Genomic DNA, 26,754 nt, shown 5'->3' on the forward strand with positions numbered 1-26,754 from the left:
CGACTCGCGTACGTATGTTGCATCCCAGAGAACTACAAATTTCAAGGTGTCACCAATAGCCGGAACCGCAGGATAAACAAGCTTGGCCACCTTCGGGGCCACAAGATAATAACTCCTGAACAGTGCACAATTGGCGTTCAAGTGAAAGCCTTTCTTGAGCATTGTTTATGGGAACATTCGTTTGGCTGTATTAATGAGGTCATGTGAAGGAGCGCATTGCAGTGGAGCTGTTCAGTGCAGTCGCTATTTCTGAGCTACTACCTCTGTGTCTGTTTCTCGCTAGTTATTGTTAACGTTGCAGATCTTTTACCACCCTCTTTCTTCTTTTTTCACTTACAGTATTGGACGTAGATGATTTTTCCATCGTTTCATGACCAGGAATTGAATTAATCCGGCGCTTGATTGGCTGCCGCCAGCTCCAGCTGACCGATAGGTCAAGCGTTTTCAGCGAGACAAGAGTGCAGTTCTGTTTTATGCCGATGGTGTTGACATTGCATCTTACTATTGGTTAATCGGAGACCATTCTGCGTTATCGCCAGGATCGATCAGTCGGCCCTACGTACGTGTACAATTCGCAGTGCTGCCCGAAGGGTGAAGCAAATTGACAGACAGCGATGGCAGTTAAAGTATCAGGATATTACACAAGGTCGCCCTCGCAGATTTATTACCATGGAAAATAATTGCAGTGAAATTTCGCCTATTAACTAATCGTGCATGGTGTCACACGCTCAGTGACACACACGAGCAAACTTCGCTCGATGGCCGCGAGCTCGATGACCAAGCTCACTCGATGGCCACGAGCTCGATGACCACAATGCTCGTGGTCATCGAGCTTGTGGCCATCGAGTGAACTTTGCGCGTGTGTGTCACTGAGCGTGTGACATCGATCACGAGCCATCGTGGTCATCGAGGAAGCGCTGCACACGCTCGGTGAGAAGCGCCGGCAACGGGGGAATGGGGTGGGGCGCCTGCTTGTATCATAGCGTACGTTCCGTGCTGCCGCTCGCTTTACTGAATTCAGTTTTGCCACGCCTGCGAATTTCGGCGCGCGTTACGTGGCCTCCAGCACTGGGCGCGCAGGAAGACGGCGCACGTCAAGGAACCTTCCTTATATAGCTCGAACTCGAACGCTCGACCTGGCACCCGCAGCAGATCACGTGACCACCAACACTCGGCGCATGCGCCTTCGCACTCGGGACAGCACAGCGGACTACGACTGAAGGAAAGCAATCGCTCTATGATGTATCGGCCATTATTTTTGTACAATGTAGAAAACCAAAATAGTTCGCTCGATCAGGCTCGTTAATATTCGTGAAGTGGAAATGACAGTCGCAATTCTATCTCAAGCGTCAACACTAGAGAAGTGCCCTGTTGGGTTTGGTTAGGCTAGGTAGCTGTAGAGATACTGATGTAGACAATACCTTGCCTTCTCCGTTTCTCTGTGTAGTACAGCAAGTGAATAACAACGGGATCAGAAAGATGAGTATTAACAATGATAAGGTTCCCACGACGTATAGCGTATGACCAGCATCTGTTGTCCGCGCCGTCGCACACATGCGGGATACAGTCCTTAAACCTTCTGTGAAAGACTCCTCCTTGTACAAGCATGAAAAGTAAAACAGAGAACTCAGTTCAAGCTCTTCTTTTTTCTACTCCAGCATGGCTCAGCGCTGCCTAAATGCGTGCTATCGGTATAACAGGCGTTGCAAAAGTTGTGAAAGAAGCGCGAAGAACAAGAAAAACAAATATGAGAAGCGAGTAGGGTCACCTAACGCCTTGAGGTATAACACCTCCTATCGCGATCTCTACACGTTTTGCGCAGGTTCAGAGGCGAGCTACAGACCCGGAGGCCAAAATGTAACACGCGCTCATACACACACAAACACACGCGCGCGCACACACACGTACACACACGCATACTCAATGTTTATACTTTTATGAGAGGCGTCGTCGTCGCGTCCTACAGCAAAGCGGCTTCGCCAGAAGCAAGCGTGCGCAAGAACTTAGGGGGATAAGGGGGGGGGGGGGATAGGGGGGAGGTCACAGGCCCATCGCAGGACGCGGCCGCGACGTGTCCATTACCATATCAGAGTCCATACATTACTCCTATGCCTCTCACTGACGCCTCCTGAAGCGCTGCGGACGACCGTTGATGGCAGGCCGATTACAACGCGAACTCAACGGGTCTCTCGCGATGGCTGCATGCGATCGCATCTCCGCTGCATCAAACGAGCAGTGAGAGCCGCTTGGGACAAGCGCGCCGCGAGCGAGACATCGTAACCCAAGAAACGAAACAACATAGTCCAAGCAGGGAAAGAAAAAAGAAAGAAGGACAAAAAAAGAAAGAGAATGGCAGCGAGCTGGGTGCGTTTGGAGAGTTGCGCCCTTTCCCGCTCTGGCTCACGGGCTTTTTTTGCAAGAAGCCGTGCGACTTTCTGTATGTGCGTGCGTGGCCATTGGGTCGTGTTAACTGCGCCAGTGATTAAGCGGCGCCGCAGAGTTTAACCGAGACCCGAAGGAGCGTATTCGGTAGCCGCGCTGGCTCTTCGACAGCTCTTTCCTCACTAAAGGAGACCTTCTTTTTTCTTCGCATCGCCACCCCGTGCTGAATTTCTTTCTTTATTTTTTGTCGACTCCTGTTTTGTGAGGAGCCATTATATTGAGCTCCGTTTTTCTGGGTGCGGCTTCTCCCAATGCGCGAGCTTGTAAGCGACCCTCATGACTCCCTCCGTGCATCCTTCGTTCGTTCGTTTTATATATATATTCTGAACGTATACTATATTACTCCACACCGGCCATAAACGTCTCGATACGGTCATACTGTATATCGCGGCGCTCCTCCTTTTAAATGTGCTGCGCCGACGCGCCCATCGATGACGGTGTAAGGACGGGGTCTATAGCTCTTATAGCAGTCCTTTGCTCCTTTATTCATGCCCCTCTCTCGTCCTCGTCTTCTTCTTCGTTTTGTGCAAGTTTTCTTCTTTTCTTTCCCCCGCGTCCACGAGGAAATCTGCCCACGAAGAACACGCACGCGTGCACAGTGCCGCACCACCGGTGCGCTTCGGCCGAATCACGCGCTGCCACGGTGTCACGTGATCGCGACCTGTCCGCCATTAGTCTACCCCCGTCTTCATTTGGAGCCCGACCCGCTCTTTTTTATTGCATCGAAAAAAAAAAGGGGGGGGGGGGTAGAGGCTACACGAGCGGGGTGTGTCGATCCCGTCTCAAAAGTTTCATATGGCTTTCTGTACAGTATTTCCTTCTTGTTCCTTTCCTTTTTCCTTCTTGTTCTTCGTGAGTAAACCCCTTGAAAAACTTCTGTTACCGCGTGTGCGCAATAAATGCATTAGCATCCTCTGCTCTGAATGCCTCCAACACCCATCTGCCGGCACCGCCAAAGCACACCTCCGTTCGGGCTTCCACCTTATATAGTATACGAACACTGCTCGCTTTAATGGTTTTCGTATCGCACCCACCTCCCTAACAAAAAAATATGCGTGGAGCAAGGCCAAGCCGGTGTGACTTGTGCTAATCGCCTAATCGTTTCATCGCCTTTATCGACGTATCACGTATCCCGTGTGCTATATATACAACAACCGCTCTCACGTGGCTACCTGTGTATAAGATGCAAAAGAGGTGAACTTGACCTTTTCTTCGCGAGGCGAGATGGGGGCTTCTGTTTCTTTTCTTTCATTTTTGTTTTAACCGTTTCTTGCTGGATGACCATTGTCCCATCGATCCATCATGTCGACCGCATCCGCGATTCGTTAAACCGGCTCCGCAAATTAAAAAAAAAGAAAGGAAAGATGGAGGGCGCGTTACGCGACGAGGTAACGTTGTTGGATCGCTTCAACACGCCCCCTTTTTGCGAGTTATGACGTCGAAGCGCGCGCGCGTGAGGATAACCTGCCAGTGCTGCAATAACTGACCCGTGTGACGATGCTAACGAGGTTCTTGCCGTACGACTGCGACACTGCCGGCAGTTTGTGCAGTATGCTTCGCCTTGAAGTTAGCGGATCGTATCAAGGATTTGCACGTGTTCAACCAGAGAACGTCCGCGGCTAAGGTCCATACCGGAATTAATCCGCATGGTGAGTCAGACGGCATTATTGTACGTGGTGAATCAAATGTGTGCGCGGATAGATCTCTGATCCGGTGGTGTGCGACGATTGGTGCGACCGTGTCCAGCTTGTGCAGCAGTGTCTAACGACATCTGCTCCGCTTCTGTAGCAACTTCCCGCGTTTTGCCTCATCCACAATGGTTGGGCACTCATTAGGGGATACGAAGTGGTGAAAGTCAGAAAAGTCTGATTTCAGTACACCATTTCATTTTGAATCATGGTGTGTAACGGGGTTAGATATAGGTGCATGACCGGGCCCTTGAATTCCACTAGATGATTGAAATTGTGTTTGATTTCTTCCCGGGAGTCGGGACGGTTGTCTCCCATGTCCTCTCTCGAAGGATTCGAGCACTAGACTTAGGGCGTGTGCCACTTTCTGTGCCTTTCGAGCGAGTGAGGTTTTCTGCATTATGTAACATGCACTGGGATGTGTCATCCATGAAGAAGCAGTACATTGAAATAACTTGACTAGTTTGTCAGTCTTATATGATTTTATACTGTCAATAATTTTATCTTTATTGGTCAAGCCTAATTCTCAACAGCGAAGCTGACGTCGTTTTGTGACGGTTCTATGGCAAGCTGTTAGCGCGGAAGTGTAGCCGTTCCTCTGCAGAAAGACCCCTGTCAGTTGTGTTCCTTGCAACGTTAAGTCCTTCTCTCTCTGAAATCAAGATCAAGAAAGGGGCTGACAGATGGAATATCACACTGTGGAATAAAGTTTGTAAACAGGGAATAAGGTGCCTCAGAAAGGCTGGCCAACGTTTCGATAGAAGGAACTTTTGACGAAGATAGGTCCTCCTATCGAAACGTTGGCGAGCCTTTCTGAGGCACTCCCTGTTAACAAACGTTATTCCACAGTCTCTCTAAACTGAATGCTGTGGACGCCACGATGGAAAGTGCACACTGCCTTCGATACGTTCGGGTCGCCGCCGTTATTGTTGAGGACGCTCTGTGCCAACGACGCCGGCGCTGCATAGTTTCGGAATTCTCCCTGCAGAATGAAGTCTGCCTAACCGTTTGCTTGAGCAACGCGAACTTCTTGAGCCGTGGACAGACTTTTGAATAGGCATCGTGGCAACACTTATACAGTGCACCCCCCTCCCCCAAACCCTGCAGGGAGAACTGAATTCACAAAGCTTTTGGTTCGTATAAATGCCCTCTGCGATTTGGCCGGCCGTCTTCGCAAATGATATTGTCACGTGGTAGTGACGTTAAAGAACACTAGCAATACTACGAAAGAGAAAACTAAATTTTATTGGGCGAACATGTGCCCACAAGAACAGGCTACACTTTAAGCACAACGATAGCGGCGAACAGAGTCGGCGATCGCCGAAAATCTGATCAGCGGGTCAGGCGCGTCGGCTTTTATGCGTCAGTCGTCGAATGTTCCAGAGTAATCACTCTGGAACATTCTATACTACTCTACACTATTCGCGTCGCGCATACGTGCAATCAGATTACACAAGGTTCGGTGACAGACATCGGATGGAACCATCGATAACATTCCAGAAACTTCCGATACACGCAGGCGCGTCCTGCGCTGTGCTATAACGTTTGTTAGGCGGTGAAACGTGGTCGTCCGGTAAAGATAGACAAGTACGCGTGTCAATATGTCCAGCATCGGGATTGGTTGGAATTTTCTCTTGCGAAGAATTTTAACGCAATAGCTTTTTTGTGAATACGGGCCCAGATTTTCTGCTCTGGTTGACCTTCCTGCCTTCCTCTTCTCGTGCTTGTTGTGCAAAGCCACAAGAAACGCAACTTTCACGAATTGAACGATGAACGCTTTTGTGTGTGCGCGTGCATACACCGTGAATTTATCTCCTCCTTTCTTGTCTATCAGTCCCCTTCTCCTGTTTTCCATGTGTAGGATAATCCCGTCGAGATCAGCCTGGCTAACCTTCCCCCCGTTCCCTTGTCACTTCTATATCTCCCATACTTGCTTCATCGACCTGCACAACCCCATCGACAAAGTCGACAGTGCGGCGGAAAACATCTTTGTTGCTGCGAATTTGTTCACCGGAGACTTTCGCGATTATAGGTGTCCATTTCGCTATCCCATGAACTTTCATAGTTAAGTGGGCTCCGATTAACGTACAATTGTCGACTCAACGGTGAGTATAGGAGGGCAGCTCGTCCAACCGGCAGCTACTTGCTATGTTGGTTTGGGTTTGTGAGTTTTAAAAGCCAGCCTCCCCACGGTGGGTCGTCTGCAGATACACAGAATGTATACACATTAGGATATCGTCGCGCGGTACGTGAGCTGTGATGACCATTCAGAATGGCTTTAGAGCCTCTTGCAGCAGCAGCTTTAGCGACTGCTTAGGACACGGCGTCGCAGGGCGAACCCGACACTTGAAGACAAACGCGACGTTAACGCGAACGGTCCACGCTGTGGTCAATAAGCTATCGAGGCCGCTGCAATATCCATTTATTTTTTTAATATTGGACCGACAACGCCTTCGTGACCGACAAGCGCAAGTGGTTCCACTGTGTGCTGGATTTCACGCGACACGACGCCTACAAAAACTGTATGCAAAGCGTCGTCGCCGCGCCAGTCGCCGGGATATGTGTGACGCTAAGCGATGTGAAGTCTTCCCCTTCAGTTGGCAATATGTTCGTGGGCTTTGAACAACTTTTTTGACAAGTTCGCTTTCATTTTTTTTTTTTTTAGCAAGATGTGTTGTTCACTGCAAGTTATTAGCCCAAGAGATACGTAGCACATCCTTTCACTTAGAGGCTGCTGCGGCGACAGCATTTTGTAAAGCACGTACCTCCCGTGGCCCTTGCGTTCAAGGTCTCACCGGTGAGGTGCGAGTCCTACTTTCACTCCCACGTTCGCTACATCACACCTTTTGTGATATAACGTTTATAAAAATGGCATACGTCTTTAGTCATTGTTATTATTCTAATACTTATACATTTTACGAGCTTTACCGCGGTTAACTTGTAGGCCTGTTTACAGCCCTATTAATCGGCCTCTAACAATGCACCTTCTTTTTTTTTTACCATCTATCATACATTCCTTACCTTTTTCTTGGCGCTTGCTCTTTGACTATATCTGGCCCTTGCGCCAATGAAATTTTTACATCATGATCATCAAGCGATGTCCTCGCAACAACGAGTGTGTTGCCCGCATGCCAACGCTTGAGTGTACGTTATCTGTGCTCGAAATAAGTTTCAGCAACACGGCGGCACTGATTAGATTATGTTAGACGGCGATACTCCTGTGAGTTTTCAGGAGGCACTGAACGAGAATATAAGACTTGGCACTACTCGCTCGCGACTCGATCGAGCGGAAGTGGACACCAAAGCCAGCGTCTTAACATAGACTAACCGCCTTGTATCGCATAATTATATCGCAGCGATAGCCCACCGCCTGTGCTGCTCGCGATCTTTGCGTAGTTACCCTTCCACTGCGTTTGAGATAATTTCACTGATCAGAATCGTGCGGGCGGCTAGCTTCGTCTACATTGTAAGGCTTACACAGGACTGTATGCGCAAACGTTATCGCGTTCAGTTAGGCGAGAGCACAGATGCAAGTAACTGTTTTCGTTCCCTCTCTTACGTGCAATCAGTGGTAAAGAGTACTTCTGCGGACAGTGAACTGGCAACCGAGGACTGATGTATCATCCAGTGACATGCGCGTGTAGGCACCTAATTAACTATCCGGCAAACTAAGTTCGTTAAGAGAAGTCTCCGTGCAAATCTGCACGCGTCGCATCCTAAAAAAAAATTCTAAGTGACGTCATCCCACCTTATCATCTATTTGTTTTTACATGTCGAGACATAAGTGAAACCAATGTTTTTACATCGCAAAGTTCTCATAGCGAACTGGTTTGCTCCGCAGGAGCCTAATGAACAAATATTTAATTGCGATTTCTCCAACTACTAATGGTGTCACATTACCTGAAGTGTTTGTGTCACATTGCCTGAAGTCCCGAATTCCGTGAAAGGTTTCTTGGAGCCCTGGCCGTTACGATGGGGGTCACTCCTACCCAACAGCTAAAGCTTTCCGCCAAGCCTAACTGCCCTGCAGCGAAACTGTCGCTACAGGCGAACTTTTGTAAACGTTCATTGCACAGTGTCAGCGCTGCAAGTAGAATCTGGGTACCATGACAGTCGACAGCCCTTTCCTGCGAGAGGAAGTTGAAAGAACGAGACTACGTCCATGAGATACCCGTTGGACCCAGTCTTCCCGGCTTAACGGGAAGACGTCTGTCTTCCCGTTACACCCTGAAGTCTTGCTCATCAACCGTTCGTCTTTAGCTTCGCCCTCGTCACGTGAGCAATCAAACGAAAATGTTGCCTACCACCACCACTAGCATTTGAACTTGCGCCCGTAAAGCAAGGCTTATTCGGGATCCAGACGTGCTGCTAACCACGGCGGTGTACTTGTCACGCAGCTCTGAGACGCGGCTTGATTTATGCGCGTGATCACGTAGACTATGACAGTGGTGGCGCCTCCGCATTTGTTTCGAAGGTACACAGCGGGACAGTAATGCAGTGGACAAGGGCAAGATTTTGTGTATCGCAAACAATAAGCTCTTTTTGCGAAGATGGTCGTGTCCGCTGCGAGAACGTGTTGCGTATAACATGTAGGCTGTAACCATATGTAACGTACTGTAAAGCGGTGTCCTTCTTTAACGTTTGGCTGAAAGACTTAATAAGAATAGTCATTTATCACTCTAGCGAGAAAGAAATCAAAGCAGAAAAGTTAAACAAGCGAAGCATAGCCGAATGGGCCAAGTATCAATGCATTTCAGTATTTTTTTTTTTTTTTATGAACAGCTTTGTTTGCATCTTTCTCCTGTTCTCGTGGATGGTCGGTGATCGATGGCTCGACTCCGCAAGGGCAGCGTTCGTTCGTTCGTTCGTTCGTTCGTTCGTCCGTCCGTTCGTTCGTCCGTCCGTCCGTCCGTCCGTCCGTCCGTCCGTCCTATTCGCTTACATTGACAGCCATTGTCGGTGGTTACTGCACAATTCTAATGCACGTAGCTGTCTTTGCCTCTTTCTGCCTGTCTCGCGCTTGGCGGCGGTGGGCGCCCTGTGGACGGAGGCCTGTGGTCGGACTTGCGATATAACGGCGCCCAGGGAAAGGGTAGTGTGCTCTCGCGCAACAAATTTCGGAGAGGGACGGATCTCACAGAACAGTGCATTCCCGATTAACAGTTTACAGCGCCCGACGGAACTGAACAGCATGTCGCGTTCTTCGCAAACGCGCAAATGAGGGTGCGAACGATATTTCCTTGTAAACAGCTCGCCTGTAGCGAGAGCAGTGTATTGCTGCGCCCTCGTTACAGGCTCTTCGAGTGTACATTCTATGAAGTTCTATAGCACCCTGCGCGAGTTCCGCATTTAACGCAAACGAAGCGTGCCGACCATCATGTTTTAAGTACTGCCATAATCTAGTCGCCTTGCCTTTCTTTTTTATTTTTCTGCGAAATGCTCTCCCAAGGGCGGCCTAGATCGACCTCGTTATCAGACGCTTCGACTTGGGCTTTGACCTTGGCCCGTTCCGCTCGTCTCGGCCATATATCTACAGGACCCGTCGCCCAGCTCTCAAGACGGCGGCGTCACACAGGGGAACCAGAACGCGCGCGCGCGGTTGCAGGCGCTTATAATGCAAGGATTTCCAAGATTGACTGCACCGTCTCGGAAGAAGGTTTCGCCGAAGCTTCTGCCGGATCTCGGGTCGGGGCAGCGGCGCAGCAACCAAGGATTTTTGCATCCGCCGTTCGCGGCGCAGCCTTCGCTACGACTGCTGATGGCTGTGGCGATGGTGATTGCCCTCCTCCTCCCGCCGCCGCCGCTCGAGGACGCTCCGAGGTGCGTTTATCGAGCGTTAAAAGCAATTTTTATAGCGCGGCGATTACGAGTTCCTTCCGAAGCTCCGCGAAAGTCTCTTCATCCCCCCCACCCCTCCTGCCCTTCTGTCCCCCCGCACCCCACCGCCTCGAAACCCCTCACGCCGTCCAGTGCGTTGATGGTGGCCGCTCGAGCGAGATTGATGCGCTTAATTATGAGAGATGCGTTGTGCTTCGCTTGTTGACCCTGACGGAGCAGACGGAACGACGGTGCCTTCGCGGCCGTACGCGTGTACGCCTCGGTATTAGGTGTTTGCTCGCAGTGTTTTCGTCTGCGCACGCAGAGCCTCGCTTGTGTGCACAAGAGGTTCCTAAAAGTTAAATGCTTCCTCTCTATAGGTTCTGCTGCGCTTTGTTAGCTCCTTTTTTTTGTTAGTTTTTCGCCCCCCCCCCCCCCCCCCCCCACCTTTTCTTTTTTCGTATTACTGTCCACGTTCTCCTCTTGCCTCGTCGTTCTTTGCCCGGTGGTTCGTATGCTCCTGATGCCTCGTGGGTGGTCACGTTCGTCTCCCGCTTGGCTGCGCACTATATAGTCTTCTTGTGACGAGTGCCCTGCCAGTTGAACATGACCGACCGGGTTTTGTGAGTAGCCTGCCCCGGCGATATCGCTTATAGCCTTAGGAGAGGCGTTCGACCGCGATGCATGATTGCTCTCTCTCTCTCTCTGTATATATATATATATATAATATATATATATATATATATATATATAATGTAGGAGGTAATGTAAATGGCACTCAAGGAAAGCATCAAGCGTACAAGCTCGCATTCGTATGCAATCTGCAAACCGTACGTACCGTTATGAGGCAGCTTTAGCTTAGCGCTCTACCGCTTCCGCTTACCGCTTGCGAACATGTGTGCTCAGCGGCGTCTTCGCTCCGAGCATGCGTGGGAGCAGAATTGATTACAGTCATATAGCTAGCGCTGAAGAAATGTTTCCGGCCGAGCTTTATTCGCTGTGCATGCCTCGAGCACTCCTGAAAGAGCTCTGAACAGGAATAATAAGTTCAAGCGTTATTCCTAAACTATATGCTTCCGCAATGACGAAATGGTCATTCTCACCGTTGCTTTAGGATTAATACGTTACAAATAAGCAAACAAAAAGCGAAACGAGGGCGGTGACGCCATACTGACGTTCCCGCCGCATATAGCCGTGACGTCACAGATTTTGGCAACGTCTGCTCGGGTCTGGCTAATTGCTGCTATAAAAGAACTACGTTGCACACTAACCCTGTTACGCCCCATGTAGTATCACCTTTGTAACGCTGAGTTTGATACCTTAAAATGCTTATGTAAGGGTGGGAAGCTTAACGCGAAGCGCATAGTTTCGTTTTTGATATGCTGGAGTGATGTTTCAGCTGTGCATAGTCCTACGAAGCAATTAATAAATAATTATTTCGTAGAGTAATAAATCTGTGCCTCAAATAAAATTTCTTTATTTTTTTACGTGCGTACTTTTCACGGACATAAAATAAAGGTGAGCGAATTGTTGTAATTTTCCTTGATCTGGAACTGGGAACCGGAATTTCAGGGCTAAAGAAACCAAATGAGCAACAAGCTCCGAGAGCTTATTCTGAGCCCAAGCGTCTCAAACATGAGAAAACATCGCAATCCGTGACGTCTCACTAACGTACCGGCCCTGAGGTGTTGGCTCGAAATTCGGAAACTGAAAATGTGGCACTCTTATTTCCCGCCGTATGAATGACAATCAAATTTTGCTACAGCGATCTAACGGTATAAATTCTTTTGGTATCGCTCCCTTTAACGAAAACCGATATGGCGGAAGGCAAGGGCATCGCAGTGTTTAGACGTAAGTGTACCGTAACCACTGGCAACGTCTACAAGGGGAAGTATTCTGCGTAGATCGCTTTCGGCCACAGTGTCACCTCAGCGATAGTATCGACGTCAGGCGCGCACTCATTGGCTGGTTGAGCAAAATCGGATGAGCTGAATTTGCTGGTTGAGAACTACGCCACGCGAAGGCGCGATAGTATCGCCGAAGTGGTCGTCGCAGAATACTTCCCCAGGGCTTGTAGTTCGAATGTTGGTATCTTTCTTCGTGTCGCGAAGCACGCTGTAAGTCTAGGGCTAGTCATCGAGCAACGAAATAACAGTCAGGTCAACCCGTTCACGTTGCCTGAGCTTTCAACCATGCTTAACGAGCACATATGATATCGAGGAGGGGCCCCGAAGGAAAATTGCTGATGTGCTGTTGAAGTTCATAAGGAAACAACAAAGATATTTCCAGTGACCAGTACTCTATATAGAGCATTGCAAGGCGGGCATGTTTTTCAATAGCGTAAATCGAGCAACTCATCTTGTTTTAGTTGAGCTTCGCAGGGAATGACGTGAACTGCAAGTATATATACGCCTTTAGTAGGGGGAGGGAGGGGGTGACATTTTGTTTAAAGAAGTTCTGACAGGACGTTTTCGACTTCCATTCTTTTTTTGCGGATGATGGAGGTCTTGGATCTCGAAGCCCTAGAAGAAGTACTGAGTGCAGCCTCAGAGCGCCTTAAATGATTTACTATAATAGCTCTTCTGCGAGCCAGTTTTGGTTTCGCTTACCAGGAGGTGTGCGGGTCACGACGCAGAAGGTGGTCACGAGTTAGCACAACGTCGTGACCCCCTGGCACACTCGCTCCTGCTCGCTTCGTCGTCTGCTATGCTGCTACGTTGGGTCGTGAAAAGAATATCAGCCCACGTACCAGACGAAACAAGTGTTCCGGCAAAATATTAAGAGCGTGCCAGTGTCTGCCGGTATTTCTTTCTAAGGCGCAGGAAGTTCGGTCTTTCATTTAATGCAAGAAAATGACAAGTTGGCGATGTCATCTCTGTGGTGGTGGTGGCTTGTGAAAACAGGCGGGTTTATCGTGGCGACCGAGCCCGAAATTGCTTCGTCCGAGCTATGACCTTGAGCACATGGCACGTTCCGATAAGGCGGTGCGTGATCGAGATTACACGGGTTTATGATTATTATCATTCTCAAGAAGAGGTGACGAGCTATTCCAGCAAGTTTACCAGAACCGCCGCGGTATGTTTTGCGATGACTATAACTGAAATTGAGTCCCGGCAGAAAGTTCATTAAAGGGCCAAAGCAGTTAATAAAAGCTCAATAGGATTTATCCAGGGACATTTACGAGGACCTGCAGCGCACGCTTTATCGAAGGAACTGAAATTGTAGGAGCGCGCTGTGCACTGCGCTGCCCTGACAAGTTAACCGAAACTTCGAACAATCAGATGAAGTTATCAGTTGGAGGCGTGCTTTAACAATGACGCTATCTCATCTTGTTTTCCTCAAGCCTTATACTTACGTATATTTCGGCGTGGCGTGTGCCACGGTGTTAAAACATTCGGGCCGCTTATATGCCGCGGACTTAACGGTTCCCGCAACTCGCCCACCCGGCCCTATAGACTCCAAGCAAAGGTGAAATATTTGCTTCGCGATTCACTGGCGAATTTGCTCCGGTGTCTATCCATCTCCCGACTACCGCGCTATTCCTTCTTTTTTTGTTCAGTTCTTTCGATATTTTTGTGCCGTTGTATTACGCAAAGCCGCCGCTGAAATCACGGGAAACGATAATTGCGCCCCGTGCGCGCAGTGGCAGCGCCGAAGTGGCGCTGATAATCGTGATGAATCGATGAGAGTTACCAAACATCGCGGCAGCGCGCGCGCATGCGCAGAAAGAAAGAAATAAAACGCCGCCGCCGCTGCCGCCAGCGGTCGGTCGGGCGGCATTTCCTGATCCCGTGCATCATTAATAATCCACCCCTCCGATTCGCCGACGCCGCCAAGTCACCCCCCCTCCCCCCCCCGGCCGGTCCTGGCTCTTAACTTTTAGAAGAGCGAACGCGAGGAGCCGAAACGTCCCGAAAAGAACAACTATCGAAAGCGTGATTGGGAGCCAACCACGCGGGAAATGAAACGGCAGAAAAGAGCAGAAAGAAGAGGGCGCGCAAAATGTTGGCTTGGTCTCTGATCTGCACGTCATGCCCCACACGTGACGTCACGGAAGTACTCGGCCCAGCAACATGCTGAGAAGGTGCGAGCGTAGTAGGGTTTCCCGCTAATATTGTTAGAACTGAACGATCGTTCAGCTATCAAAGTAATGGTACTTAGTGTATGCTAATATTGTTAGAACTGAACGATCGTTCAGCTATCAAAGTAATGGTACTTAGTGTATGAATTAGTCTAATATTCGTGGATGTGGCTTCACACGTTCCTGTCACATTACTTATTACACTTCTCATTTCCGAAATTTAAAACAATCACATTCTTTTCCTTTCTTTTTTTTGAAATGTATATAGACGATAAGAATCTGCTGATGTGTATAATCGTTGCGAATTGTATTTATAACGCAATATATTGTTGAGAAATGACCAATTTGCGAAGCCGTCTAGTCGCTTGTAAACGAAAGGACAAAGTGTAGGCCAGTCCGTGCACTGCAATTCATACCTGTGCACACTGGTACAATCGCTATGGTGCGAGAACGACCGATGTTTCTGGCAGCAGTGTCGTCCATCTGGCAACAACCTCCGGCTGCTTTCCCGCCTTTGCCTAGCCCTCGCCGTCTGCTGTGCTCGGCAAGCTTTGAAAAACTTGCGATAGATGGCGCGACCTGTCGAGCGACTGAGTAATAGGAGAGCTTCAGCAAGCTGAAACGCTTGCTTGCCTGTGAGATTTTCACGCGGGGTGTGCGACCGCTTCCTCCTTTTCGTCTCTGAGAGTAACTTTTCTGGCATTGCAGCAGAACAAGTAGAAAATAAGGGGCTGCGTTTTTCCGAGGGCCCCATTTGAACTGGAATGTACCAACTACGTTGTCACTGGCTATAAACGTGGGTAGCTGGCGCATCCCGAGCGGTGATTGGGTACACTGTTTCTCCTTACGTCGCGAAATGTTAGGCGCCCGTTAGGTGACGGAAAAATAAGGGCTTTGTTCGCCTATTCACCTATCTTTTTGAACAAATGACTGTGCACATGACGTAAATAAATGAATAGAGGGGCTGGAAAGTAAAATACTCTGGTAGCTTGGGCGTAGATGAAACGTCACAACAGCGCATAAATGGCGCAACTTCCCTAACGTTGTACATGGAGCCGAACTTCTACCTCCGAACATGTAGTAATGATGCTCCTTGAAGAGCTGTAACAAACAATCGGTGGGGCACGGAATTCATACGGCGAGCACAAAGACTCCTAGCATAAAGACCAACAACGCTACGAAGCAATGTGTTCAGCAACGGTTCTTCAAGCGGGTTATCAGATATGACCGTCGTACAAGCACCACCGTTGCGATTCATCACTACCCCTACTAGAAAATCCTATTTGTTTTCAAACGGGTTTCATCAAATAGGGTTATGGAACGGGACCCCGTTTGATCCTGTTCAGTCCTGACCTGTTTAAATCCTGTTTATTCCTGTTTAAACCTGACCCGTTTAAATCCTGTTTAAACCTGACCCGTTTAAATCCTGTTTGATCCTGACCCGTTTAAATCCTGTTTAATCCTGACCCGTTTAATCCCGTCCTATCTAACCCAGACCTGTTTGCCCCTGTTCAGACCGATATTTTGCTGCATTCATACCTGGTCCTTTCAGAATGGATTGATGTTGCTTAATATAATTTACTCTTAAACCTATTTTGTACATTTGTGTATTTGCGATCAGCATTAAAGAGAAGTAGATCTGCATTATGTTTGCAACAAGAATGCCACTTTCACATGTAGGTTTGCCTGGTACATTGCTTGATACGAAGATAAACACAATTTTCGGCATAAATTGATTAGCACTACCAACACTGATGTGATACATCATGAACAAGTTTTGTATGACCCACGAGTACGTTCTCTATGTATGACCTACAAGAAAATGCACCCTGAAGAAGACTGTACCTCATTTTCATATTTACTACTAGTATGCAAATGTAATTCTTGCAGATTTAGTATTTGTTCGATTACTTGTACTCGTTTTAATGCAGTGCTTTTTGTTGTAATGGTTTGTTCACAAATCCACAGTAAAGCGTAATTTTGGGGTGAAAAATGTCAGGCAAAGTATTGGCATGTACTTGTAAGTGAAAAAGACAAGTATACTTTACGTAGGTATTTCTGTACACCAACTTGAGCTTTCATTAAGCCCGAAGTCATCCGGCTTAAAAAAAAGCATGTCATAAATGTCCAAAGCACTGTTTATTGGACCTTCTAACGGTATTTCGATGCATCCAGTCTGCCGAGAGAAGACCGCTGGAGTGGGTTGCTTGGGTGAGAGCGAGCAGGGCACCTGAAAAAGTAAAGCCAATAATTTATCTTGACTCATGCAACAGGTTGGCACCTAGGCAAATTCGCCTATGTTCCCACAGATAAGAAAGGTTCAGCATTCCGGTCATAGGAGATAATGAATAAATCTTATTGAAAAATATGTGGTTTCATGCAATGCCTATGTTTCAAGGGAACATGGAGTACTGTGGGAGAATAAGCTGTCATAATTAGCAGGCGATTGAAGCAAGTGTTATAGGAAAAAGATGGACACATCGTTTGATTAGCAATAATTACTAGTATTGAAGCAACAGAATACAAACATGAAATACCTTTAAAAACAACACCGACAGGTTGAGATAATAAATTATTCAGAAACTAAACCCTTCTGCCAGCAAAATACCGTAGTGTACTGGCTTTGACATTGCGCTGCTCAGGCAGAGGGCGTGGGATTGAATCCCGGCCACAATGGCTGCATTTAGATGGCAGGGAAATGCCAAAACCCCTATGTAAGGTCTATTGGGTACACGTTAAAGGAGACTAGGGATCCCGCCAGCTTGAAGTTATAAAAACCGGGGTAAATTTCGAGATAAGCAAACTCACAAAAGTAGAAGGCCCTGGCCATGCGAAGACCATATAAAGCCTTTTAAGGTAGGTGCCAGCAGCCGCAAAATTTCTTGCAAAAGCGAAATATAGCAGAAGCGGTATTTTTCCGTAGATCACTTTTGCAAGGTATTTTACAACTTGACACCCGACATGTTGGGCATCTACGGGCAACAGCAATTCTTGCACAGATCATAGCAAACACTGTTGCACCTAGGTATACATAGACACATAGGTATAGGTACAGTCGCCGACTGATTTTCCGGACTCCGAAAATTCGGACTTGATTACTCGGTCTGCTTCACGGCACCGCCATTCTCCCCATGGACCATAATGTATAACAACTTCCGAAAGTTCGGTCGCCTTGCAACCTCTCGTCTGATTTTTCGGACACTCCTTGAGCCAACTTGATCGAGAGCACCATGCACCGACTCTGACCGTTGCATGGTTCTACTTGCTGAACGACATTTTTGTTTTGAACGGAGCCTCCTTGCTGCCCCACGAAGTGGCGCTACTGCAAATCCCTGCTCATCATCATCGTCTCTGCCTGGTTTGTAGCTACAGCAGTTCCGGTCTCAGCTTAGTATGCCATGTCAAGACAATCCAGCAGCTGATTTGTTTGTTTCTTCGTGCACGACGCTGCGAGTAGGCCAGGTTTTTTGTTTGTGCAACTGATGTCGGCGTGACGATGTTTGATGAAGCAAGATGGGCCAATTCATTCCACTAATATCTAGAATAGCTACCTGTAAGCACCAACTACCTTTCAACAACATTTGCAAAGCAAAAAACCTCATCCTGAAAAGTCTGCACATGACGACATCGGTAGCATCATCAGCGTGGGGCCTCAAGATAATTCGGCAAGCCAAGAAATTACTGACAGCACGAGTGCAAGCATGCCAACAGGAAATCAGTGGCTGAATAATGCACCTTCTACCAATTGGTAGACAGTGCATTTTCGCAAAGCCCTAACTATAGCAGATCATTGTTCAGGAGTTCCCGAATGCACAACTCTATGCCATTTTCACACAGACTCTAGGGAAGCACCTCTGCACAGTTGCAAGAAAAAAAGCTAGATGCCCCAAGAGAAATGAGCCCACTCAAGCCATGGAAGTTGTGTTTACCTTGTCTTCCTACAACTACTCAAAACCTAGGACTGCTGTTTTGCACAAGGGAACAAACGTCAACATTGGTGCCTCGCCCAACACAAGTGGTCTGCGCTGTAGAAGGTGCCATAAGTCAGCCCACAGATGAGGCCCACACCAGTGCTGTCAGTGTGCTGTACAAATTGCAGAAGCACAGCCTACAAGCTTGTCTGCCTTAGTGTGATCGCACCAATGAACGAAAACTAACGAATCAAGTTTGTTTCGTGCCGAGAACAGTTGCCTCATGCTGGCTTGGTTTGTTGTGTAGGCATGTAAATAATGAAAAGGCCTGCATCACTATCTCTGAAAAAAAAAATCATGTAACAAAGCACGTACAGTACACAGGTGCAGTGTCTATCACATACCATTTCGTGCAGTAGAGGCTACATCGGATAAACCGGCCAATGTATAAATGACTGGCAGCGTGACCAAGCAAACTTGATGCATGGGTCAGTTAGCAGTGGTAGTGCACTGCTCTCGGCGCACATGCACCTATGTTTGAAAGCTGCTTGATCGTGACAAAATATAAAGACAAAAGCGCTGGAGAGATATCTGAGGCTTTTCTTATATGTATGACGAGGAACCTAGCGCTAGCTCCCCATGCAGAGAATTACTAGACAGTGAGACTGCTTCTTATCATTGTAAAACAAGTGTCACGCTCACCATGTTTCTGTGCGAACAGCATGTATTCAGATCTATTCTCCCCCTTTCACCTTTTGCACAATATCACTGTGCGAGCAATAATACTGAACTGTTAGTAGCACTCTGTCCTGTTGCCTCCTTTCTTTCCTTGTGAATTGTGTGCTAAATAAGGCTTTTTTTGGTGAAAGAGTGCTAGTTTAACGCATAAACTAGCGCCATGGCACTTTGCAATAAAGGACTGTTAGAATTCTCTAAAAATTTGTCCATGCAGAACAGTGTCAAAAGAACACCTTAAAGAAAGAACATGAGTGTATCTATCATAAAGACCAATCCTTGTCTTTTTTCCTTAACATAATTTTCAATACCGATATTGAAGTACAAGCTCACCATATTATATCGCCTTGTCAATGAAGCAAGGCACAATGGTGCCCAACTGTCGCGGGACCAACTTGGATGTGGAGATCAGCGCAGATCAGCAACATAGCATGGTCTGCTTACACTTCTTCTCCAGGTCCAGCCATACCTACAGCAGCTATAAAACAAGTGAGCTTAGAATCACAAGCGAAACAATATAAAAAGTGACACTGAACAAAGCAACTTTCGTTAAGCATAAATAGGTTCGAAATGCTGACATTATGCCCATAAGTAACTTCACTTTGAGCAACAAAGCATCCAATTTAAGAAAGATTATATGTATCAGCTATCTATGTGAGAAAGATTAATCGAACGCCCTCTATTTGCCATACCCCTCCCCTTATGCATGGATGTCTCCCTGACTGAGTGAGCTGATCCCAGGTATAGTGTAATTAAAGGCTGTCACTTGGTGGGCCAATCCCGATACCATTGCATGACTTGTACAATAATTTTAATGTGTTGTAATGCTGGCCATCCTTCAGGCACTGCAACATTATAGCACCCATAAGGCTAATGGTATTACCTGATAAGGTTAACTAATAGGTGTCCCCAGAAGCATAACTCGGCATGTATACTCGGAGGCCATTATTATAAGAGAAGCAATGGCAGAGGTGAAGCTTTATCCTGTGCCATATGCAAAATGGCCGAGCACGCCCAGCTTCTGGTTACATTCTCACTTGTGACCACTGCAACAGGCTGACTGACATGCGTAACCAGCAGTTTGTAGGACCACATTTTCATACCCTGCAATTTGTTTTACATCTGAAGAGATCAGCCTCAAGCTCCATGATGCGCTGCACTCAAGAAGCATTATAAACTGGCAACATTTAAATGCTATGCTGCATGGTTTGTTGCATGCTTTAGGAATTTACTTATTTATTATACACATAGCTCATAGGCTCCAGTTGGAGTATTGCATGAGGTGGCAAGAAAACAAATTCTGAACAAGGAGAACATTCAACAAAACAAGTCAGACCAAAGAAGAAAAAATAACATACTCTCCTAATGGGACTATGTATCTGGCAGCTAGCTTCTAAAAAAGACAATTAGGAATCTTTTACTACTGGTAGCGCTTTAGGGGATGGAATGTAGAATTCCAAGCTTCATACACTTTTAAGCCACCTTTCGTGGCTTTTTGTTTTGAACTCCTATTCTCTGTACTATTATAGAAATGAATACCCCCTCCAAAATAAAACAAAGAAAAACATGTAATGCACAGTAATGTAACACAATAATGTAATGCACAACAGTGAATACTTAGAAAAATGTAATTAAGAACATGGAGTCTATGTGGGCACAGATGTTAGAAGTCTACATGAAAGCATAATAATAAAGGTGGGCAAAGCATTTATGCTTTTGTCGGGCAAGCTGCAGCAAGACATACAGGTAAAGCATGCCTCACAACACAGTCCCTAAAAATATCTGTCACAATACAGTGAGTAGGTATATCATGCATATCTACAATAGCTCCTAATTATATTTAACTCAGAGGGGGCTACCTATGTAACTTGATCAAACTGAAGGTGGGCCAAATTCTAAATATATGATTCAAGTAGACAGAAAATGGACGTTATGAAAATGCATCTACAGCAAAAGTGTTGTACATTATTGTTGTACATTATGTCATACCTGCCAACCTGTGAACATAATATTTTGTAAAAATGCTGCAGACACTAAATTCTTTGTTGGGGACATAGCACACATTATTTTAAAGCTTGCTCTCAGCACCCCCATTGTTGCATACACACACACATTATTAATAAAGGGAAAATCGCACATCTACCCGCTCGTAGCAATTGCTACAAAAGAAACCCGTACGGATTCCTCGAAAGGAAAGCCTCACAATTGAAAAAAAGAAACCGTCCAGGTCTGGGACTCAAACCCGGGACCACCGCCTTTCCGGGACAGCCGCTTTACCATCTAAGATAACCAGGCGGCTAGCAGATGGCCGGGCCAAGTCGAATTTGTCGACAACATGAAGCAAAGGCAAGGGTCTGACGTAATAGTTCTGCGGAAATGCGCAAGGTGTAGAGAAGTAATTAATAAAGGAGAAAAAAATATTATGTCAAACCCTTGCTTTTGCTTCGCGTTGTCAAGTAATTCGACTTCGCCCTGCCATGTGCTAGCCAGCTGGTTATCTCAGATGGTAGAGTGGCTGCCTCGGAAAGGCGGTAGTCCCGGGTTCGAGTCCCGGACCAGGACGAATTTTTCTTCAACTGTGCGGCTTTCCTTTTGAGGAACACATACAGGTTTCCTTTGTTGCAAATGGTACGAGCGGGTGGATGTCTGATTTTCCCTTTATTAATTACTTCTCTCCACCTCGTGTGTTTGCGCAGAACTATTACGTCACACACACATTATCAACCATTATTTAACTTGTCGTGCAGCACGAAAAGCAGCAGCGAACTTGAAACCAGTAACTGACAACATTTTTTTTTAGATTACAGAGCTTTACGCTGCTTCAGGAATTTATCTGACTAAACTTCCTAACAGCACGTGCCTCTCTGATGTTCTCGTTAGAGATATTGCATCGCTAATAATAAAGCAGTACAAGTACCATTATAATTAATTTTTTACATGCATTTTAACAATGTCATACCGTCAATCTCTCAACAGCTTTAAAACATCTTAACCAACACAACTTCATTGTCTTTCTAAAATGACATTAATAAAATTGTAAAATGAGCCCACATTTGTAAACCCACGAAAAATTCAGGAGTTTCCAAACATGGATGATACCAACAAAATCTGCAGCTCTTGTAAGTGGCAGCAACTGCTTTGCACACACCTTGTCACAGCATGCACATCAGGTACTTTTCCGTGCTGTTGAGGCTGCAGAAGTGCCGCAGGTGCATATGTGGAGGTGCCTCTGGTTCACAAAATCTTGCCATCCCTAAACAATAATAAATACTTATTTATTGTAATCCCTGCTGAAACTGCAAACTTGTGATATAAAAAGATCACGTCATATTTTGAAAAAAGTCTCATACAACCAGTTACATGAAGCTGCAACTGGTTGTGCAAATATCTCATTGCAACATCACAGGCGGTTAAATAACACGTAAATCGAACTGTAGAGAACATGAATCTACTATGAAAAGGTTCACACAAACGTACAGCTGTATAACGTGAAATGTGAATTGTAGTATCAAAAAATTCCTTAGGACATGAAAAGCGTTCCAAAACCTAACTTGTCTATGCGGCGCAACAAAGCACTGCTCTCAAAGGACGATGCGCTTAAAATTACAACAGACCACCTCATTTCTGGAGAGACAATACAGAAAAGAGAAAGATTTTTCGATTAAAAAGAAACATTGCTTATGTAATTTCGGCTTCTCTGCTAGATCGGAATCCTTTACAAGTACACGAAAACACACAGGACACTAATACACGTCATCTGAAGACACACTATAAACAGAAGAATTTCCATACAAGCTAAAAATCTGGCCATGCGTCGACGAAGAAATCGGGTGCTATCTCGCGCAGCTGTTAGCTGTGACGACGACACATCGACGTACTACTTCTAGAAATGACTATACCATTTCTTAATGAAAAATTATGTACACAAACAGTAACTTTCTTTGCTTGAATTTTTGTGCCCATTTAGATCAAAGAACCACCCGCGCTAGCGTGCTTCATAGGTGAAAGTAAATAAACCACAGATAGAGCTGTTGGTAACATGAATACGTTTTAGGGCAATTTCCATGGAACTTTTTGCTAAATGTGCACTGCGACATGAAGAACAACCATTTGAAAAGCACATTTATAATTCTTGCTGCTTTACAAATCCGGATCCGGTTGTTGTACGGATCTTGCGATACGTACAACAACGCACACTTCACGAACCATAGACAGGAAGAATGCGCGCAAGCGCCGGACTTACCTTTCTAGGCGTACTCGGAAAACGCTCCTTTTAGCGTCACAGGTGCCGCGGCATCGACTGCACCAACGGTCCTTCCGGCGCACACACTGTTGAATTGCGGATCAACTACAGGACGTAAGAGCACAACTTTCACCAAATTCTTCCGTACAGCGCGATACGATGCGACAGTGCCAGAGGAGGAGATCCTGTTCATGAGCCCGGAACAAAGGAAGCGCGAAGGGTCATATCTTCGACATCGGCGCACCACACGAAGGATACTGCGGGCTACATTACGCGGTCCCAGGGGTTTTGTGATTCTCAATGCATACAAAATGCACCACAATTTCTCTCGGCACAGCGTACACACGATTAAACAACTACATCGGACGGCGTCAATGCAGCAAGCACTCGCATGTGGCGACAACTGAGGACGACAAAATAATATCACCTGTAACTTTACCGGCGCTACCTGTGCTGCCATCTGTAGGCCGCCACCGAAAGCGACAGTGCTTTCGGTGATCTCATGGATGGTGACGGCGTTGTATTTCGATGCTATGCGAGTCGTACAGCGTCTTGTACGACGTGTTTCAGCAACGTTGCTTTTAATAGAGAGGACAGCAATCTGCGTATACGCCGTATAGACGTCTCACCCACTTGAAAAACACAACAGCAAATTTTCAGTCTGTCGTATTTTGGGACGTTGTGACTGTCGTTCTGTTCTCTGTAGTGTGACGCCCTGTAGTCGAAAATTCTGTAGTTCCTGATCAATATTTGATTAAAAATTGACAGAGGTCATTTTAAGGTTATGTAAAATTATTAATACGAAATAAAATAAAAAAATAAAAGTAGAAAAAAAAATGCCTTTTGCCTAGGATTCGAAATTTGTACCTGACGGTTCCGAGACAAGCATCTAACCACTGCACCACGCCGAACATCACTGCTGGCGTATGTTGAAGCTATGTCAAGAGTGTAAATTGCTGTCTGGGTTGCTGTTTACATTTGCATTTTAAAAGCTACGATGCGCTTTCACTTCTCCGCGTCAACTGCCGCATCTCTAGATGAGCAAAAGTGTTGTTACCATCGACAGGTACATCGTGGAGTGCTAGACCATCGATTTTGCTGTAACGATATCCATATTTCATACGAAATTCAGAAACAGACAACGGTGACCAGGGACACTGAGGGTTGTTACTGCTAATTTCGACAGTTGTCTCTTGCTCTTTACACTTTTGAGCTCGCATATAATTCGTGTGTTCAATACAATATAGCTACATAAACACTCGTGGGTGAGTCTTCATCTCGACAGAATACTGGCTTCTCACGGCAGCGCTGTACCAGATTAATGAGACCCGAGCGAGACAGCTTTTCACGCAACTTTGTGGAACAATCCAAAACTTCTTTCCCGCTTCGCATATGCTTGTGCAATATTTCTGGGAAATTAACTAATGTGTTAGTGTAACCGCACATGTAAGTCCACAGGCCTGTGTGTCCCATCTTACCAAATAAAACAAAGCGGATACGCAGCCATTCCCGCAGATGATATGATTTTGATCAGCGGCCGATTTTGAGGAGGCCGGTAGGGCGTTGCTGGTGCCGCGTCGTCACGGCACAATTATAACAATTGGCAACGTCGACTTTAATGCCGGTGTCGGTGCTATCAGTACTGCCGGCTCCAAAGAAGCACGATTGAATACCGCGCAAGAAAAAAAGTACAGTGTACACCACCGATGCGAAGCTGACATTTTAAAGGGCCGCGACGGAAAGTGCTTCTGTTGCGACTTCAGAACTCTTGGCCGTCGCGACCGAATGTTTCTGTTGCGACGTCAGAATCGCTCTCGTAACGTCAGAAATGTCTGTCGCAACTTCAGAAACGTTAGGAACTTCTGTCGTACAACAGAAATTGCTGTAGTTGCAGCAGGAATTCCTGTGTCTTTTTCAACTGGGCAGGACCGGGAATCGGTTTGAAATTCGCAGCTAGCATATCGCAGTTTGGTCTGTGAATGTTCCGAGGTGGTCACGCAATTTCTGTAGAGCTTGATAATGGCCCCAATTTAGCACTAGGGGCTAAATTGTCAGGATGTCGAACAATAAAAAGTTCCTCCCCAGTTCTATTCAAGCATTAAACTCGTATGCATGATACCATCCAGTATGGTTGCCACAAAGCTCCAGAATAAACCAGCTTTTGTGCCAAACAGGCGACCCTATATGGTGCCACTGTGTCCAGTATAAGCCAGTTTAGTTGCAAACAGGGCCCCTGTTAAGACCCATTTCTGCTTGAACTGGTCGTGCCTATACCTGCTTGCATGCCAAACGGGACCCCGCTCAGCCCTGTTCATGTGTGAACTGGTCCAGTTTATACCTGTTTGCATGCCAAACGGGACCCCGTTCAGACCTGTTCGTGTGTAAACTGGTCCAGTTTATACCTGTTTGCATGCCAAACGGGACCCCGTTCAAACCTGTTCGTGTGTAAACTGGTCCTGTTTATACCTGTTTGTTGCTAAACAGGTCCCTGTTAAAACCAGTTTAAACCTGTATAACCCAGTTTGAATTTAAATAGGATTTTCCAATAGGGACGTTAAAGGGTCCCTCAAACGATTTGGACCAATTTTGTGGCGCTCAGTAAAACAGTAGTGCCACAATTTAAGTGAAGCGCCTCATATTAAGAGAGTTACGGACGGTTATAAGTTACCCTCCTCCCTAGCCATGCTTTTCTTTTCAACTCGTTGGCCGAGCGATCAAGGCTAAGCTCCGCCTCCACTGGCTCCGGGTCATGATGCGGTGTCGTGTCATCTACCACCGGTTGTCTTGGAGCCATCGCGCGAAACGTCTCCAACCTCTCCGCTAGCCGCCTGGCCGTTCATCCCCGTGCAGCGAGAGCTATCCGAGTTGCGTGCGTTCCAAGCGTTCTGTCGCAGCACCGAGCGTGTCCGGTATTCCGGTAACCCGCAGGCGTGCTGGGCGTTTTGACGGATGGGCGAAGGTGCAAACAAAATCCCCCCCATACTGCTTCTACTCTGGGGAAGGGGCTTAGCGTAAATGGTCCTGCACCTTGCAGCCACCTGATGGCTGCACCAAACAAACAGCTAATGTTGCTGTAACAAAGTATAAAACATTTTAAACATATAAAAATACAATGTGTTCACAATTACGCTCCTGACGAAAATTTACACTGGTGGCAAAGTAGAATCCACTTGCTTATACTGCTATTTAAGTTGTGTGTTTGTCTGGTTCAGCTCTGTGACACCAGGTGCTACACCGTGCAGGCCGTTCACGTTTGCGCTTGCGCTCATCCCGTAAAACGCCCGGGCCCTGTCTTCTTGCGCTTCCGTTTACCCGAATACCGGATACGCAAAAACTTTAATTCAATATTGATAGTAACCCTCCGGCGTGAAGTGACGGCCGCAGACGCGTAAGTCCTGGCACCGGTCGAATACCGACAGTCTGATGCGTTGCAGCCGCTCCGCTCGTCTGCTGCATTGCAGAGGGGCACGATGCCGCAGCTTGACACGTTGCCGATCGCTAGATTTGCAGCCCACAATGTAGCAAGCGCAATCCATGGTGCTCGCGAAAAGAAAGCTCGAGATTAGGGCTGACAGCGCAGTCGCGTCAGCACGGTGAACGTTGTAACACAAGCAGACGACACTTGCTGTGGGCCGAAAGTGCACGAGTGTAGCGATAAATTGTCGTTGTGTATTCTCTGTCTGTTACTTTCATTTATAGCATCAAATTAACCAACATTCAAACTATTACGAACGACACTTGTTCACCATTGTCAGTTAGACAGATTGCACTACTGAAGTCAATTACGATAACTACGTCATTTGGAGGGACCGGCTGAAAACAGGGTAGCGGCGCCGC

General features: G+C 46.8%; 1 protein-coding gene and 1 long non-coding RNA gene across 2 annotated transcripts in view; one reads left to right on the forward strand and one right to left on the reverse strand.

Annotated features, from left to right (window-relative positions):
* Positions 1-26,754, forward strand: part of TfAP-2 (transcription factor AP-2) — a 293,380-nt gene that overhangs the window by 133,314 nt on the left and 133,312 nt on the right. The window lies entirely within an intron of this gene.
* On the reverse strand, positions 16,149-23,331 carry LOC126527276 (uncharacterized). The gene is made up of 4 exons (XR_007598751.3): positions 22,918-23,331; positions 21,823-21,927; positions 19,008-19,152; positions 16,149-16,258 (listed from the first exon to the last, which is right to left on the reverse strand). It is a non-coding gene; the product is annotated as an uncharacterized lncRNA (long non-coding RNA).

This window comes from Dermacentor andersoni, chromosome 9 (genome assembly GCF_023375885.2).
Source record: "Dermacentor andersoni chromosome 9, qqDerAnde1_hic_scaffold, whole genome shotgun sequence".
In the NCBI taxonomy this organism is placed as follows: Eukaryota; Metazoa; Arthropoda; class Arachnida; order Ixodida; family Ixodidae; genus Dermacentor; species Dermacentor andersoni.